Below are 17,418 nucleotides of genomic sequence, written 5' to 3' on the forward strand. Positions count from 1 at the left end.
AGACCATCCTGGCTAACACGGTGCAACCCCGTCTCTACTAAAAATACAAAAAATTAGCCAGACATGGTGGCAGGCACCTGTAGTCCCAGCTACTTGGGAGGCTGATGCAGGAGAATGGCATGAACCTGGGAGGTGGAACTTGCAGTGAGCCGAGATCACGCCACTACGCTCCAGCCTGGGCGACAGCCTAGAAGACAGAATTCTATCTTCACTGGGGATAGAATTCTATGTTCATTTAAGGATGTTTTGAAAGATGACATTTAAAAAGTGATGTTTTTAAAAGACGATGCTAAAAAGGATAATAAAGATAATTTAAAGATAATGTTACACAGTCTTCTCACTTGCATTTTTTTTCTGGCAAGAAATCTGCAGTAATCCTTATATCTGTTTCTCTGTGTACAAATGTCTTTTTTTTTTCTAGCTTATCTTAAGATTTTATCTTTATCACTGGTTTTAAGCACTTTAATTATTATGTTTCTGGGTACAGGTTAGTTCATATGTTCTATGTCTTGGGTTTGTTGATCTTTTTTAATAGGTGGTTGTAAATTTTTTATCAAACCTTCAACAATCAAAGTTCAAAAGTTCAAAAAGTTAAATTTTTGATTTTGGCAACATTGTAATACAAAATCCATTGGATTTATCCCAAATTAAAAGGCTCTATAAATTATATATCACACTTACTTGGTCTATCATGACAGAAACACCAGAGGTCTCAACCAGTGGGCAATAAGAATTCATCAGGCAACATGGCAGCATGAGCAGTAGCAGATGGTTCCTTCATTCTATGAAGAAAGGCAACTGCCTAACCTTGGGAATTTTCCTAATGAAAGCTTTTTATGTAGTTTTCCCCTATTCCTAGTACACTAGAATAGCACTGTATTATAATGTGTCACTTCAGACACACAGCTTACGCTCTCAGGTCTGCCCTGTCGAGTCGCTGCACAACTCAAGGGGACGTCATTCATATTGCAGAATATTAGGAAATAATTGTTTTTGTTACTAGGCACTTTTTGGAGCTGCACTTCTTAGGGTTTTAATATGCATAGGTGGAAGGATTAGTATGAAGGTAATAATTCTAGATGGGCTTCAATTCTAGATGGGATCCAGAAAAAAATCAAGGAACCATGGGATGGTATAAAATAAGCAGTCAGAATGAGCACAGTTAAAGTTAACATATTATAAGGGTTATCGGTAGAATCTGGTGTCAACAAATGGACCTTGACTGAGGTTCTGGCTCTGTCATATACTGAGTGTACTGGAGTTAGGGCTTCATTAAAATGCTAGTACCTTGCTATTAGAGCCAGCAATGTTTAATTGCTATTATAATGCCTGAATGAAATGGTGCAGGTTTAAGTCCTCTCAGCAAATTGCCTGATATACATTGATCCCTCAAAAAGTGGTGGTTATTATTTATTAGACAATGAGGTTGAAGCTGCAATTGAAGGGATAGAATGCAAAAGCTTTGCTAATAGGTCCCATGATTCTGATGCAGTATAGATCATTTTTCTATCCAAGATTATATGGGATCCAGAAATCGGTGAGAAAAAAAATGGAGTCAGACCTGAAAGCAAAGCCAAGAAGCAAAGAAGATTGCGGATATTAACCAACCCAAAGACAAGAAGAAAAAGTAATAGAGCTGGAATAGAATGAGGAGTCTGGGAACCATGGAGGTAAAAGAATACTAGTGAACAGGAAGGGAGGAATAGATAAAGGTCTGAGGAAATTGTCAGGCACTTGTGATTATAGGCAAGTTTCCTCATCTATAAATGAATAAATCTGATTAATAAAACACTGCTCCTGGGAATGACAGTAAGATCAAATAAGGAACCAGCCACATGAACATTCACCACAATGGCAGACAGAGAGTAGACCTGGCCAAGGTCAGCTATTATTATATGATGATGATGGTGTTGGGTAGGTTATGGACACCTTCCACACAGTTAACATTCAGCCATACCTGGCACAGGCCTTAAGGCAATATAAATTACAAAAGAGTAAATGTGGATTTGAAGACACTAAAAGAAGCACGGGAATGAAAAACTGGAAGTATAGAGAGAAAAGGAACATAATGCATAAACATTATGTTCGTGTTCACAGGGTCAGCCATGGCTGGATTGTTGATTCTGTATAAACCTTTTGGAAATGAGCATGTATTTTAAGTCTGTTTCCTTTGCTGATTTGGAGTTTTTGCTGATTTCTTACCCGCAGGAGAGGCTTTTGTGACCGTAAGAATTTTGAAAGACAAATCAAGCCATTAAAATTGTTACTTCCACTTGACAGATGAGGAGAGAGGTTTGGAGATATCTAGAGATTAGTTCATAGTCCCCTAGCTCATGAGTGATGACTAAGGTTTAAACCCAGTCATTTTCCCTAAATGAACTCCCATTCCATTCTGCCACGTGCTATATAAGGAACATGTTAGATATTCAAACATGGAGGTGGTAACCCCCATAAAACTGAACAGCAGGACAGATGTTGTTTGCCGGAGGCTGAGCCAGATCTGTCTATGAGTGCCAAATTGCTGTCTCAGCGCTGCTGCTGATGCATAGTCTGCTCGCCTGCCCCAGGCACTAGGAGCAACAGGGAGGACCTTCCATATGGCACAAAAGTCCCCAAAGCCCTAGGAGGCACAGCCATGTGACTCCACTGAAGTTGCTTTAACACTTAAGCCACACGCTGCTGGGGCAAGGGTCTAGCTTCGGTCAGGATGAACTTAGGGGCTGCCTACATAGTCCACCTGATGTCTAGGTCTAGGCACTACCTTCATGGCAAATGTGTTTTTCAGTTAAGCAAATTCTGGGTAATTACATAATTTACCGTTTTGATATTTTATTAATGAATGAGCTTGCACGAGATATTGAAGGCAATCCATGAGCATACGCATATTTATGTCAGGAAAGCATTTTGGGTTTATTTGTCTCTCAGTGCTGCAGAGGCACAGTTGATATCTGGCGGTTTAAAGCAAGCAAAATGAAATCCTGTCCTTTTACAATTATATAAAGCTAAGTTCTAAATTGGGAAGGTACCTTGCGAATCATCTCATCTACTATTTTTGTAAATGAGATGACTGATGTCTCAGGGGCACCAGTGGAACTTGGTTGTGGTCACAAAGCTGACGAGTACAGAAGCCTGGATCTGCCCCATGATGCCTGGACTTGAGCTTCCCCACTCTTGTGTCTGGTAAAAGTCAAACACATATAAAGTACCAGTTCTCTATTTTTCTCTCCTTTCCTTTTGTTTTTGTTCCTCTTTCATTTCTTTATTATCCAATTCAATTCATAATTTAATAATGTTCTTTCTTGTTCTTTTCTGGTTTTTTGTTTGTTTATTTTTGTTTTTGAGACAGAGTCTGGCTCTGTCGCCCAGGCTGGAGTGCAGTGGTATGACTGTGGCTCACAGCAGCTTCAACCTTCCCAGTTCAACAAATCTTTCCACTTCAGCCTCCCAAGAAGCTGGGAATACATTCGTATGCCACCATGCGCAGCTAATTTTTGTATTTTTTGTAGAGACTGGGGTTTGCCTTGTTGCCCAGGCTGATCTTGAACTCCTGGGCTCAAGCAATCTATCCACCTCAGCCTCCTAAAGTGTTGGGATTACAGGCTTGAGCTGCCTACCACGCCCAGCCCATTTTCTTTCAATATAGTTAACATTAGTGGACCATGACCTTCATATTATTGGTAGCATGACAGCACTGTTCTTTCTTCAATACCTACATAAACTCATAAAAGTCTTTAGAACTTGCTTCTTCAAACTTCTAAGATTTTAAAAGAGGAGCTCAGAGGAGCTCACACAAATTTCACTGATGGGATGTTATGGCAACTAGTTTCAACATTTACAAGGGAGAAATACTATTGTGATGCCTCATAAAATAATTACTATCCTAATTTTAAAAAGCATGAAAGTATATTTTCAACAACTACTGACACATAAATGAACAGACATCGCATCATTAGCACATCCTTCTCAATTTACATATCCTTTGAAAATCTCATTTACTGAGTTTCTTTATGTCTTCATTTACCAATCACTACCTTGATTAGCCTAGATTAATCAAAATTGCTTTAAGGAAATTGATCAGTTAAAAGTCTTTCTGATGTAATCTGTCAAGCATACCTGATTCAGTCCTACTGTGTGTACCGAACTTAGGCTTTCTTGGGCTCATCTTCTTCACAGATACCTCCATGAGGCTCCGAATATGCCTGGGCAGACTGACGGGTAGGTTAACAGATTTTTTATTTGCTTAAGGGTATAATGGGTTTCATGAATACTTAATGGCTGAATGAGTTTAAACCAATGACTGAAAACAAAGGCCAAGACCATTGTACTAGACTGTCATATTTAAGCTGCTTTCCTCATCACACCTGCTTCTAAGGAATCTACCAGTCCTTCAGCCAGCAGATGGCCTTTCTTTTACTATATAACCCATGTTCTTCACTTTTTACAGCTATTTGAACCAAAGATGAGCACTTCATGCAAAAGAAGTAAAATAAAGCCTGAATGGTGATTTTTGACTTGACATGAAGAAGCAAATATGGTTAATCACAGTTTTCTTCCAGAAATTTGAAGTAAAAAATTTTGAAAGAATTAGTTCGCATGTGGGGAGATCAACAAACATATGAAAATACAAAACTGACACCCTGCCCTCTTCCATATGAATAAATATGTTTATTATTTCATGTAATCATAAAAGATATAATTTGAATTCAGGAATAAACCTCAAAATACAAGGACACCCTATCTAATACTATCCTCCCAAATAAATAGTGTCTTGAGCCCCTTTTCTATACATTTCTGAGTCCTTAATCAGAAATATAACACATAGCAATCCTTATAGATATAATAATTATAATTATAAATCACAACTTCTGTTTTTCTACCAGTGATCAGGCCATTTATAACTTTCTTCTTCATTAGAATCACAGTGTACTTTTTATTCTGAAAGCCAAGTTCATCTTATGGATGGACTCTTTCCATAGCAAACATTTCAAGTAAACATATTTTAATTTTTTTCCTGCTCCAAATTTTTTTTGTTTACTTTTTTTAGTACAAAGATCATGAGTAAGGGCCCAAAAAATAAACAGAATTTTAGCTCACATGTTTCCTTAAAATCAGCATCCTCTTTTGGGAAAAAAAATGCAGATGACTTGTTTCTCACAACCAAAGAATTAAACTAAAACATGCCCTAGTAAATTGAGAAATCCTGAATATCTTTAACATTGACAGGAGTGTATGGAATTCTCTTGTTTGTGGGAGACCCGTACCTGACCTGGCTGAGGATCAGAAGGGAGTGGATGATAAAGCACTATGGCACAGATGTACTTATGTAACCTTCCTACCAAATGCCTACATATTCCTAAAAACATATAGCAGTGCATTCTAAACACTGGTTCATGGACCAGAGTCCACCTGTAATGATTTTTCTAGAAATGAAAAAAAAAAATTCTGTAGTTACTTTTATATAAAATATTTATTAAATTTAAAAATATGTTCTTCATGTAAACATCTCCTCCTTTCTATATTCTGGAGTATCTCACTGGAGAAAGGATATATTCAAATATCCTTTCTTCTGTCAGAAGATAATATTAAATAGTGTTTCTTTCTCAAGATCTCATCTTGGCCTGGTAAAATACTGGCCACCATATGTTAATCCAAACATACATTTTAAATTTTACTAAAAAAATCAGCATAGAGACTACTGAAGTAGAATCAAGACCTGCTGGAAAAATAACCATGTGCTGAACCAGGAAGCCATACAGAAGCCACAGGTAAGGCCAAGAAAGAATGATCACAGGCCCTACAATGAGCTTTGGTGTGGCCAAGGGTGTCACGGTTGCTCAGGAGCCAAACGGTCACCTTAGGAGCTCACAAACAGAAGGAGGAATCTGGGGGCCAGAGTTTCAGTGATTTTGCTAAAAGGGTAGTTCTCAAACAATTCTGTTTATTACCATGACTACAGCCTTATTCCAAGTGAGTATCTCCTGGTCTGTGAAGCCCAAGAAAGGTGGATTTTTTTTAAAGCCCAAAGAAATTGGACACTAGACTTAAAGTTAATGAGATACGTGGAATCCTGTGAACATTCCCTCTTCTGTGCACTTGCATATATGGTCTCATTTTTCCACCTAGACCTATGGTTTCTAATCCTGGGTGCATATTAGAAACACCTAGGAGTTTTATATAACCACCCAAAGAGCACTGTGGTGAGTCTGGAGGCCTTGACCTTCTCCACGGTGTGCCCTTGTGTAAGCCACTTCATTCCAGTTTCTTATTACAAAATGAAGTCACTGGAATATATGATCTCAAAGCTTCCTTTTAGCTCAGATGTTCTATAATTCTGTTCTCTTCCACATTTTTTCCCCAAGAAGGAAATGTCATGTCTCGATTCCAAGATGGAAAAATGACTTTAATTTTTAATATATTTTCATTCATTAAATTTTGATTTTAAAAAAAAAAAAATGAAACAACTCAAGTGCCTGGTTTTTATCTTAAAAGCAGAGATGGCAAAGAATTAGAGTACCTTATTGCTTCTTTTGTTGGGGATGCATGGTCATAGTTCACTGAAGGACAGCGAGATCTCTTTGTTGACACACCCAAAGGACTTGCTGGAATTACAGAAGTTGCCAGAAAGCTGTTCACAGAGAAATGTCTCATCAGAAGCACTCTGCTACAAAACGGCTTGAGGAGGTTGTTAGAGGAAGTTGCTGGCCACCAGGAGTTGTGGCTGCTGTGCACCGCAGAACCTGGACACCGGAGAAAGTGCAGGCCCTGCTGGGGAAGTCCTGTGTGCGACAGGAGCTCAACCTAGAGAAGCTGCATAACTCAGCAGGAGTCTGCACAAGGAGCACACTGGAAGCAGGAAGCAAAACTCTTCCCTTTCTTCTGAAATGTCTCTCAAGCACTCTCTACTATCAAACTTTAGCATTTTGTTTGCTAGTAGAGAAAAAGTACTTAAAGACCTCAGATCCACTTTCATAGAGCAAGCTAAAAGAGTGAATTAGAAGCTGAGATACCATAAATAGATAACATTTAAGCTCTTTGAGGGAGACAGCATGTCTGACTGTTCCTATGTTCTTCTGTCTGGGGAACAAAGGGATTGCAGAATGTTTGTGGAACCCGCCATTACTGTACACATCAATTGTTCTTTGTGTGTTGTCCCCAGAGTCCCCACTGTGCGAGACTGGCCAAGCATCTGGGTTTTCCTCTGATTTCCAACCTGTACTCCGACTTCCCCTTGTGTTCCCGTCTTACCACTGGAACTGGACTCCAGCTGTGGGTCTCTGACCTTGGAATAGTTTTCTCCAGACACTTCCTTTGTATTCTTTGATTCCACAGACTCTAAAATGGGGAGAAATTCACTGAACCATGTTTACTTTAGGTAAACTGGAATTCATCATAATAGCCAGTGTGGATGGACACTGAGCAGGTGCTGACTGGAGAAGTTAGGTAAAGCATGATAGTCTCCAGGCTGCAGTTCCATTGGGCCAGTGTTATTTGCAAACATTGTGGGGCTCTGCAAGTCTGAGAAAGAACTAAGGCCCCAGACACCTGAGAAAGAAACTCTAGAGGGCCCCACAAAGCCAGTGAAGACAAATGTGCAAAGGGTTTAGATATTTTTTTCTTTAAATTCTTGTTTATGACTTTAATTTTTAAATAAACTCATTATCAAGATAAGGAGGAAGGATAAAAAATGACATGGACAGAGAATGGAAGGGGAAAAGCTGGAACATTGAGAAGTTAGTTTCAAAGTTAGAAACAATAGCTGACACCAAGCTGAACTGAAAATAATTGAGTGTATTTCCTCATTGCTTCTCATGAAAAATTTCCTGCTTTCCATGTTAGTTGTTCAGTCACCTTCCTTAAACAGATTAGCTGAGGCAGAGAAAAGTATCATCAGTGCCACAGTCCCTTGTTTCACAAGGATAGGGAAAATGATGCCTAGTATTTTGGCGATTTGACTTTAGAGGACAGAGAAGCACAGACACGATAAATGGAAGCAGTGTATATTGAATGCATTTTTTTCTTCCTCTGCTAGAACTCCATATTGTCACCTGCGTATTGCAGATGATGTTCTGGTTGGAGCTACCAAGGGCCCTAGAAGCAGGAAGTAACATCAGTCTCAAGCTTTGTTCTGCATAGGAACAGGTGTTATCAAGTGATGAATGGAGAAATCTCAGCTGCCCCACAGAGGATCCCACGAGTGAAGAAAATCTTGAATGTGCCAAGTTCCAGAGTTAGCCTTCCTCTCTACATGTCTTGAAAATAAATCACATTGAAATCATATCGACCTGTCAAATGTTGATAAGGATCTCAGGGATAACTAATTAAAATGCCAGTCAAGCCCCTTTCTGCTGCCTCTTTAAACTGAAGCCAATCATGGGGTTGGTTTGCTAAGCATTTATCTATGTGTGTGTGTGCCCAATTTTATTAGAAATTTAGGATTTTGTTCTTTTTAAATATAACTTTTTTCTACAATTATAAAGATAGCATATCATGATCATAAACACTTAAAGAAATATAGAACAACAAAAAGAGAAGATTAAAGTCCCACCTTGAACAGAATTTCATTTGAGAGGTCTCCAAGTACGGAAATTCACAATTTTGATGAGAAACAGGAAAAGGAGATGAGGGTCATACATATCTCCATGTTTTTGTGTCCTTTGATCTTTCTCACTTCTCTGTAATGCATTCAACTCTTCCCAAGTTTAAGCCAAGATTCAATAATTTAAAATCTCATCTCTTAATTTTTAATTTCTGTCTTAACATCTGAATCTCCATGTCTTTTCTGCATATATAAGGGATGAGTTGAATTTTTTTTCATATGCTTGTTGGATGAAGATGTCTTTAGATATTCATTGCAGGACACAGTAAGGGCCTTTGATTTCCTCCAGGGCATTGAAGCAAAATGGCCACAAAGCGAGTTTTCCAGATGAGGTTCTTGATAAGGAAGCAGGCAGGCACAGACAAAAGGCTCAGTGAAGGAAGACTACACTGCAGAATAGAGGAATAGCAGTTAATGAAACAAAATGCCATCAGAAACGTGTTCACGGTCTGGAGACCAAACTTTTATGGGGCCAGACAATCTGTCACAGCTGGCACAAATTCCTGCTTCACCACTGATCAGCCTTGTACACCTGAGCAAGTTACCTAACAACTTGTTACCTTTGTTTGTGCATAAGTGATGAAGTTTGTTAAGCATACGTTCCTCATGGATTATTTTCAGAACTACTACTCATTATTAAAAATCTAGGCAACCCCTGGTGCTGAAACACAGGAGATACTTGATAAGCACTGTTCTCGTGTCTCTTCTCCCTTGCTGCTGATTTATAATCTAGTGGGGTCTGGCGTTGAGGAAAGGTTACTTTTGAAATCATTTTTTTCCTTAGTTTTTTTTTTCTTTTTTTTTAGTTCAATATGTGTCTGCCTCCCATTTCCTACCTGAGAGTTTGTAACTCCAGGTTAGCAATACCGAAGGTGTTGCTATGGCTACCGCTATACTGCCACTTTAGGTGGTGAGAAAGCTGCAGGAGGCAGAGTCTGTGCTTTCATGCAGATGTCCTCAAAACTGCAAAGAAAGAAGGGTGAGCCTTGTGAAGGTGCTTGGTATGAAATTCTAGATAGGCAGTGGGCAAGAGTTGGAGTCACACCTGCGGTGTGAGGTTCTGGGCATGTCAGACAGAGACAACATCCTCCCTGCAACACCAGGCCCCTGCGAATGAGCAAGTGCCTCATTCCAGACTCAAACACAAATTCCCATTTCCCTGATCTTTTGTCTCTTTTGTCAATCTCTTTTCTATTTCCAACTAGATATCCTTTCTTCCTTCCTTTAAAACAGATTCTCCCTGATTTTACTCCCAGAAAAAAAAAAAGAAAAAAAAAAAAGGTAAATGCCCTTTTTCCTTTAACTAAACTTGCTTATTGAATTGATTCAGTTTACAGAAGGCAACAACATCCAGGCACATTGCCATTCTCCCACACCATCATGAGGTATTGATCCCTCCCTTTTTGTCTAGATATCTTTGGCATTTTTTCTTTTTTTAGCTTTACTAAGGTATAATTGACAAATAAACAGTGTGCATATTTGAGGTGTACAATGTGATGTTTTGATGTGTATATATATACACATTGTGAAATGATTTCCACAATTGAGCTAATTAGCATATCTGTCACCTCACATAGTTACCATTTTTTGCATGTATGATGAGAATACTCAAGAGCTACTCTCTTAGTAAATTTCAAGTATACAAAACATTAGTATTAGCTGAAGTCACCATGCTATACATTAGGTCTCCAGAATTTATCTTAGAACTAAAAGTTTGTACTCTTTAACCAACATCACTCCTTGACCCCTGAAAACCGCTGGTTTACTGTTCCTATGAGTTCAGCTTTTTTACATTCCCCATATAAGTGATATCATGCAGTATTTGTCTTTCTGTGTCCAACTTATTTCACTTAACCTAATGTCTTCCGGGTTCATCTATGCTGTCACAAATGGCAGTACTTCCTTCTTTTTGAATATTGAATAGTATTCTATTGTGAATACACACACCAAAGTTGTTTTTTTGTTTGTTTGTTTGCTTGTTTGTTTTTTTTGAGACGGAGTCTTGCTCTGTCTCCCAAGCTGGAGTGCAGTGGTCTGATCTGGGCTCACTGCAAGCTCTGCCTCCTGGGTTCACGCCATTCTCCTGCCTCAGCCTCCTGAGTAGCTGGGAGTACAGGTGCCCGCCACCACGCCCAGCTAATTTTTTTTTTTTTTTTTTTTGCATTTTTAGTAGAGACGGGGTTTCACTGTGTTAGCCAGGATGGTCTCGATCTCCTGACCTCGTGATCCACCTGGCTTGGTCTCCCAAAGTGCTGGCATTACAGGCATGAGCCACCTCGCCTGGCCTATGCACACCAAAGTTTATTTATCCATTTATCTGTCAGTGGACACTTAGGCTATTTTCAAATCTTGGCTGTTGTAAGTAATGCTGCAATGAACTTAGGAGTGCAGATGTCTCCTCAAGATACTGATTCCACTTCCCTTGGATACATGCCTAGAAGGTGAATGACTGGATCATATGATAATTCTATTTTTAATTTTTTGAGGAACCTCTGTACCATTTTCCATAATGGCCATACTAATTTACATTCCCACCAACAACATATAAGGGTTCCTTTTCTCTGCATCTTTGGGGAAATGCAATTCAAAAAACTACATTGAGATATTACCTCATACCTGTTAGCGTGGCCATTGCCATTGTCATTCTAACCTGAGACCACATCAGTCTACAGTTTGAACAGAATGTATTTATCAGTCCAGTCAAAATCCTCAACATCAAAGGCAAAAATTATGCATGAATTACTTCTCCAAGCTTTGGACTTGTCATTTAACATACACATCATTTCATCTTCCTAACTATTCTACGAAATAGCTGACATTTCCTCATTTTACAGAGATAAGTACTTTGCCTGAGGTCACAGAGTAAGTAAGTATCTGAGTCACTATATACTGATATAGTGCCTAATACTCTATAATTGCAAAGTCAGTCCTCATTCTTTCTGTTTAGTTGCCTTATAGTGACATAGACATAGTACATTCAGCACAAAATATTACACCTATGTAAAAGTATACACAGCATTAAAAGCTACCAGTTATAACTGACCAGTAATGTTTCTGAAATTTTTTTAAGTCAGTACAGTATTCATCAATGTAACCTATTTTCAGAATTACTAGTCTTTGGAAAATATATATCTAGGGAAGCAGAGGAAAGCAAAGAACTGATGTTGCCTATGGCATTTCATGTCTAATGCATAGTACTGTACCCCTCAGCTCCCAGAAAATGAATTCCTATCTTTTTCTCACTTCTTAGAAGGTTTGGTCACTATTCACATAACTAAGAAAATGTACATGTTATCTTTTTCCAATCTATTGCTCTACTTTTCCATTATGAAATAAGGAGGCAAAGGCATGATAGAAAGAAAATGACCTTTAGATCATGAATAATCAGGGTATGAATCCTAGATACTTTCAGCAACCTCATGCAATTATTTATCTTTATAAGAGGTGGCCATGGCTCTCTCCTTGCAAGGGTGGAAGTCATGCTTGTGATGTGATGTCTGTGCGTATCAGGACTGCCCTACGTGATATGTTCTCTGTAATATCAGGCTTATCCAAACAGGCAATAATTATGTTCTGGAGTCTCAAGCACAAATTCATTTTTCTAGTATTTTTGTCTCTATTTTCAGTCTAATCCCTATTTCCAACAATATAACCCTATTACTATTTAAACAATTCAGTGAAAATGCATATTTAAAGTTCCTAGTAATTTATCTGGCACAGAGTAGATGCTCAACAGAATGAATTTCCTTGTCCTTGTCCTTTTCCATTTCAAAAAGGAGAACAACCCACTTCTCTGGTTTGGGTACAGGCTACTCTTGTTTTTTGACAAATCCATTATCCACAGGCAACAGGTCTGTGAGAAGTTCAGGAAAATCAGCATTTACTCAACAAAATGGCACTCTGATATCATTTCCCTGTGGGGTTTAATTATTTAATAAGCTTACAAATACCCACCATATATGAAAGGGAGCAAATAGAACAAATCAGGGAGTTGGACTTTGAAAAACTCACAGCCTGGCTGGGGAGAGAATGACCCAAGAAAGAGTGGTGACTGTGGGATAAGAAATGCTGCATCTAACTGGGGGACTCCAGATTAGAACCACAGAGTCATAAAGAGTGTGGGAAGTCTCCCTAACCGCAGTCAAGTGAAGAGATGATGATGGAATTGAACTCTCCACAAGCGTTAAAGACCAGTAGTTCTTCCAGGTTTCAAGATGATATAAACCCTCCACCCCTAAAGATAGGACCAAATCTTTACCAGGGAAGCCTGGCAGCAATCACCTTGCTCTCTAGAGGCTGCAACCAAAGACAACCATTTCCAGGAGTTAGCTGATTAAAAATATTAGTTCCTAGTGAATTTTAGTTCAGTATTAGATGTGAGCATTAGGATCTCTGTGTAATACATGGGAGCAGAGAAGCTTCATCTATACTCTTAAGCTGCATTGACAACGTCCAGTTTAAGACAGAAATTAGACAAATCTCTGAGTCATTTGAGAAACCAAGCCAACTTTCAAGTATTGGGCTGAGCAGGCTGCCCCAACAGTCTACACCAACTGTTAGAGGAAAGGACGATTCACCTTCACTTCCAGAGCCTTCCTCAATAAGGGAAGTTCTGTGCTACTAGAGGGACCCAGGCAACGTCTTCCCTTAGGAATCCTGCTGAAAATATGAGGTATCTTGGCTAGTTTGTGTTTCCTCTCCACTGTCTGAAGTTTAGAGAAAACAAACATTGGAAAACAAAACAAAAAAAAAAAGGAGTAAACATTCATTCAGCCCACATTTGGGGTCAGACACTGTTCTGTGTGCTTATCTCCAACTGTGCTAGACATCATTAACTCTACTGAGCAGCTGCAGAGATTAGAATCACGGAGTTAAAGTGACTTTCCCAAGGTTACTGAGCTGGTAAAGGGTGGAGATCCGATTCAAACTCATGAAAAAAAACTTACAAGATTTTTTTATTCTACCACATTGCACCTCCTGAAACGACAAGATTAGCAGTTCCTCTCTTTGTTTCTCTTACCTTCCTTTTTTATCTCCTTCTCTATCTTTCTTTGTTTTCTCTACCTCCTTTGTATTTCATTTCTTACCCTCGCTCTTGATGATATTTGTGTGGCATAGAGGTCATGCTTGTTGACATTGGTTTATATTTCTCACTGCACATCATTTTCCAATAAAGTCAAATTCCTATCTAGGGGGAAAGCTTTCACTGAAAAGTTAGAAACAAACATTATATATGCCTAACCATCAAATTACAAGCATCATTAGCTTTCTTCTATTCTCTCTTTATCTTTTTAATATATTTTTAGAGTTATTTATTGCTTAAGACATCAGTTTGTTGAATGACACTTCCAGTCATTACCTCCAAAATATATAGGATTGTTATGGGATCATACACTTCAGGCAGTATTAAATTGCCAAAGGAAGATTAAGTCTTTTCCTACAGTTTAATTCTATAGAAAATTTTCCTTATATTCGTATGTGTTGTTTCTACTCATGATTCATATGTGGTGGCTGGTAAGTATTAGGTCCGTCTTTCATTTGCCCCTAGTGTTCAGGAGAGTATTTTATTGTGATGTCATGAAATGCAAGGTTAATATTACTCAACAGGTCATATACACCATTTGCTGTCCACCACGAAGAAATACAATTAAGATTTTAAGCAAATAGACTGTCAGAAAGGAATGCATATTGCTCTTAAAGGCACAACTTCAGTGTCATTGAAGAGTTCAAATGCCTGCAAACCCTGTTAATAACATTGTTTATTTCAGAGACTGGCAGTTTTTTAAACAGCTGATGGAGCACAAATGTAGGTCAGTGTTGGGAAATTATGCTGAGAAATGCTCCATACCTCAGAATTGGGTCATGCCTTGAGGACAGCACAAACATAATGACACCACTGTCTCACTGTCCATGCCTTGCTCTTGGCCAAACCTGCCCAACTCATTTAAGCAGCCACATCCAACTTTATGTATGCACTAAATACAGACAAAACGAAATCTACAAATTATTCTAACTCTGACATGCTCACCTTATTAACAGATGAGGACAGGGAGTCAGAGTGTAAGTTTAAATAGTCAAAAATAGGAGAGTGTTTTGGTTATCCAGTAGAGAGTAACAAACCATTCCCAAGCTTAATGGCTTAAAGTAACTGCCACATTCATTTTGCTCACTAATCTGCAGTTTGGAAGAGTTGGAAAGAAGGGGTGGCCTATCGTTGGTTCACTTGGCATTTGCTTAACCACTCAAAATCATGAAGGCATCTTATGAAAAATACCTGCAGAACCTGTAACAAAGAATGAGTTATTAAGTGCTGTTTGGACATCCAACAACAGAAATGGCTCTGGACTCTGCCCTGAGATAGAATGTCTGTAACCTTAAATTAGAGAGAGCCTCCACTTAATCCTTGAGAGGTTAGTGGTTCTTTTGACAGTCTCTGACCCCTTTTTCTGGAGGGGCAATTCTTTCCCTTACCTAAAGAATGATAAACGTGAAAAAACACGTGCAAACTATTGAGAAACACTAAATTATTTGATTTTGTGTTTAAAGCAGCTTTTTATACTAATGAAATGTATACAGTTTAAGATTATCTAGTTCTAATCAATTCTGTTGACAGAAGCTCCACACAATAGGCAGAATAACCTTTGGGAAAATAGTATACACATATACTGTATGTGTGTATGTATATAGTGTATGTGTATATATATGTCCATATAAATGTATACACATTTACATATTTAAATGCATATATATGTGTATAGTTTATATTCATAGTTATCTAGAAAAATATTTTTGCATACCAGGATTATAAACAATTTTTTATAGTAAACCATTTTCTAAAAAGTTTTTCTCTCTACATTGTGTGTGTGTATATATGATATGAGTGTATGTGTGGGGGGGGTGGGGTGGGTGCATATATACAGATACTGGCTGGGTTAATAAAAATCTTTGAGGTTTTTACCTGCATTCCCTTGAGTAGTGTTATTGTGCCTTAGGTTGGGGGATAATAGGGAAGTCATTTATCCCATAATGTGCCATGACATCTCTCATGATGTCTTTCATTGAAAAGCCAAGCAGATCCAGACAAAGTTTACTACTGTTTTGATATCAAGCTTCCTTTAGTTCAGTAGCATTCTCTAGTAGTTTTTAACCCTATTGAGCATATAAACATTCTAAAACTCCCATGCTACTTCTCGGCAATAAAGAGCATATTGAGGCTTTCTAAGGTCCTAAATGCTTAGACACAGTAGTACAGACATTATCTCTTAGGAGGACTGTTTACTCCTCACACTTGTTTAACTTTGTCCCTTACTCTATACCTCACCAGCTTTTCTGGGGATTTTGTTCCCTTTCTGGCCTGATTGGCTGTGAATGGAAGATTGGGATCGTTTGTGGTTGGGATTTACTGATACCTATAGTATAATCATTTCTTCTTTGATTACACTTGGAATAACCTGTTACACACTGAGGGAAATTTTATTCTCAATATATCCACCTAAATCTTTTGAGTAAGTCATAAATACCTTCCTTTCTCCTCAGGAACTAGATGTCTAATTATCAAAAAATTATCAAATAAAAAATAGAATCAGGTGTCTCCTGTGTCCACTGTAACAGCCCATCTCTGAGGTAGTGGAAACAACGGACAGGGCTCAAGATAATTTAAGATATTAAAATATTAGAAGGGAAGTTGGAGATGGGAGTTTTAAGGAACAAATTTTTTAAAAGGCATTGGTTAATATTTCCAAATAACATCTTGTCATGATGGGTTTGTACCTCATGTATATTTCTTGTTTATCCATGAACGATCTGCTCTACTAGGTTCTGTACACTTTACAAAATAAAATGAAAACTATGGTGATGACATCCTAATTTCATCACTTGATGCTTAGTTATCCTTATAAAATTATAAACTACTTTATGATTTTGAGAATGTTTTGTCATCTGCAATATAAGCAACTTTACAAAAATCTTCTAAAAATAAAATAAATAATGAAAGTAAAACACAAAATGCAGCACCTGATATTTAAAAGTCTGGCTATTTATCATTTCTTTAGTGACATTCATTCCTCTGAATCATGATTCAGACAAGATCCTTCCTTTGTGTTTCCACAAGGACTCAGTTAAAACATTTGTGTTACACACTGGTCAGAATTGGAACCCAGATTCATTTGTCTAAGTACATGATTCCTCACTTCTACTTTTCCCAAGAGTGTCAGAGAAAAGCTTTGAGCCTATTACACAAGAATGAGCAGAAGTCAACTATGTGTTTGATCAGAATTAAGCGATCATGCGACAAGAAGTTATCACTTGAAACTGCTTCTAGAAGGTCATCTGCAGTATATAGAATTATTTAATTGGCTTGTCCGGTAGTTGAAGTCTAGAAAGGTGGAGGCTAGAAAGTATGGACCAAGTGTACACCCAAAAGTGAATCCAAAACATTTTGAGAATGGGAAACACTTAAAATCAGTCAATTCAAAAGACACATTAAATTCAAAAGAGCAAAAATAAAACAGATGACTGACTCCTCAAAAGAAGTGATGGAAGGCAGAAGATATTGAAAAGGTATCTATAAAGAACGGAATAATATAACTGTCAAACTAGAATTCAATTCACATTGGACTCATCCTTTGAAAGAGAAGATGAAAGCCTGCATGGTGGCTGCATGATGATGCCTGCATGGTGGCTCACATCTGTAACCCCAGCACTTTGGGAGGATGAGGTGGGTGGAACACCTGAGGTCAGGAATTTGAGACCAGCCTGGACAACATGGTGAAACCCCGTCTCTACTAAAAATACAAAAATTAGCTGGATGTGGTGGTGAGTTC

General features: G+C 38.2%; 2 long non-coding RNA genes across 3 annotated transcripts in view; one reads left to right on the forward strand and one right to left on the reverse strand.

Moving 5' to 3' along the window:
- The first annotated feature begins 1,791 nt into the window (after window positions 1–1,791).
- LOC105496004 (uncharacterized) lies at window positions 1,792–8,117 on the forward strand. The gene is made up of 3 exons (XR_011607869.1): window positions 1,792–1,880; window positions 4,174–4,215; window positions 8,030–8,117. It is a non-coding gene; the product is annotated as an uncharacterized lncRNA (long non-coding RNA).
- The window catches only part of LOC105496003 (uncharacterized), a 48,925-nt gene continuing 37,952 nt past the window's right edge, over window positions 6,446–17,418 (reverse strand). For both annotated transcript variants that reach the window (XR_011607870.1, XR_011607871.1), the window contains 2 exons: window positions 8,546–8,985; window positions 6,446–6,737 (listed from right to left, as the gene is read on the reverse strand). This is a non-coding gene — a long non-coding RNA (uncharacterized lncRNA). The remainder of the gene's footprint in view (window positions 6,738–8,545; window positions 8,986–17,418) is intronic.

Source organism: Macaca nemestrina, chromosome 9 (assembly GCF_043159975.1).
Source record: "Macaca nemestrina isolate mMacNem1 chromosome 9, mMacNem.hap1, whole genome shotgun sequence".
Lineage (NCBI taxonomy): Eukaryota > Metazoa > Chordata > Mammalia > Primates > Cercopithecidae > Macaca > Macaca nemestrina.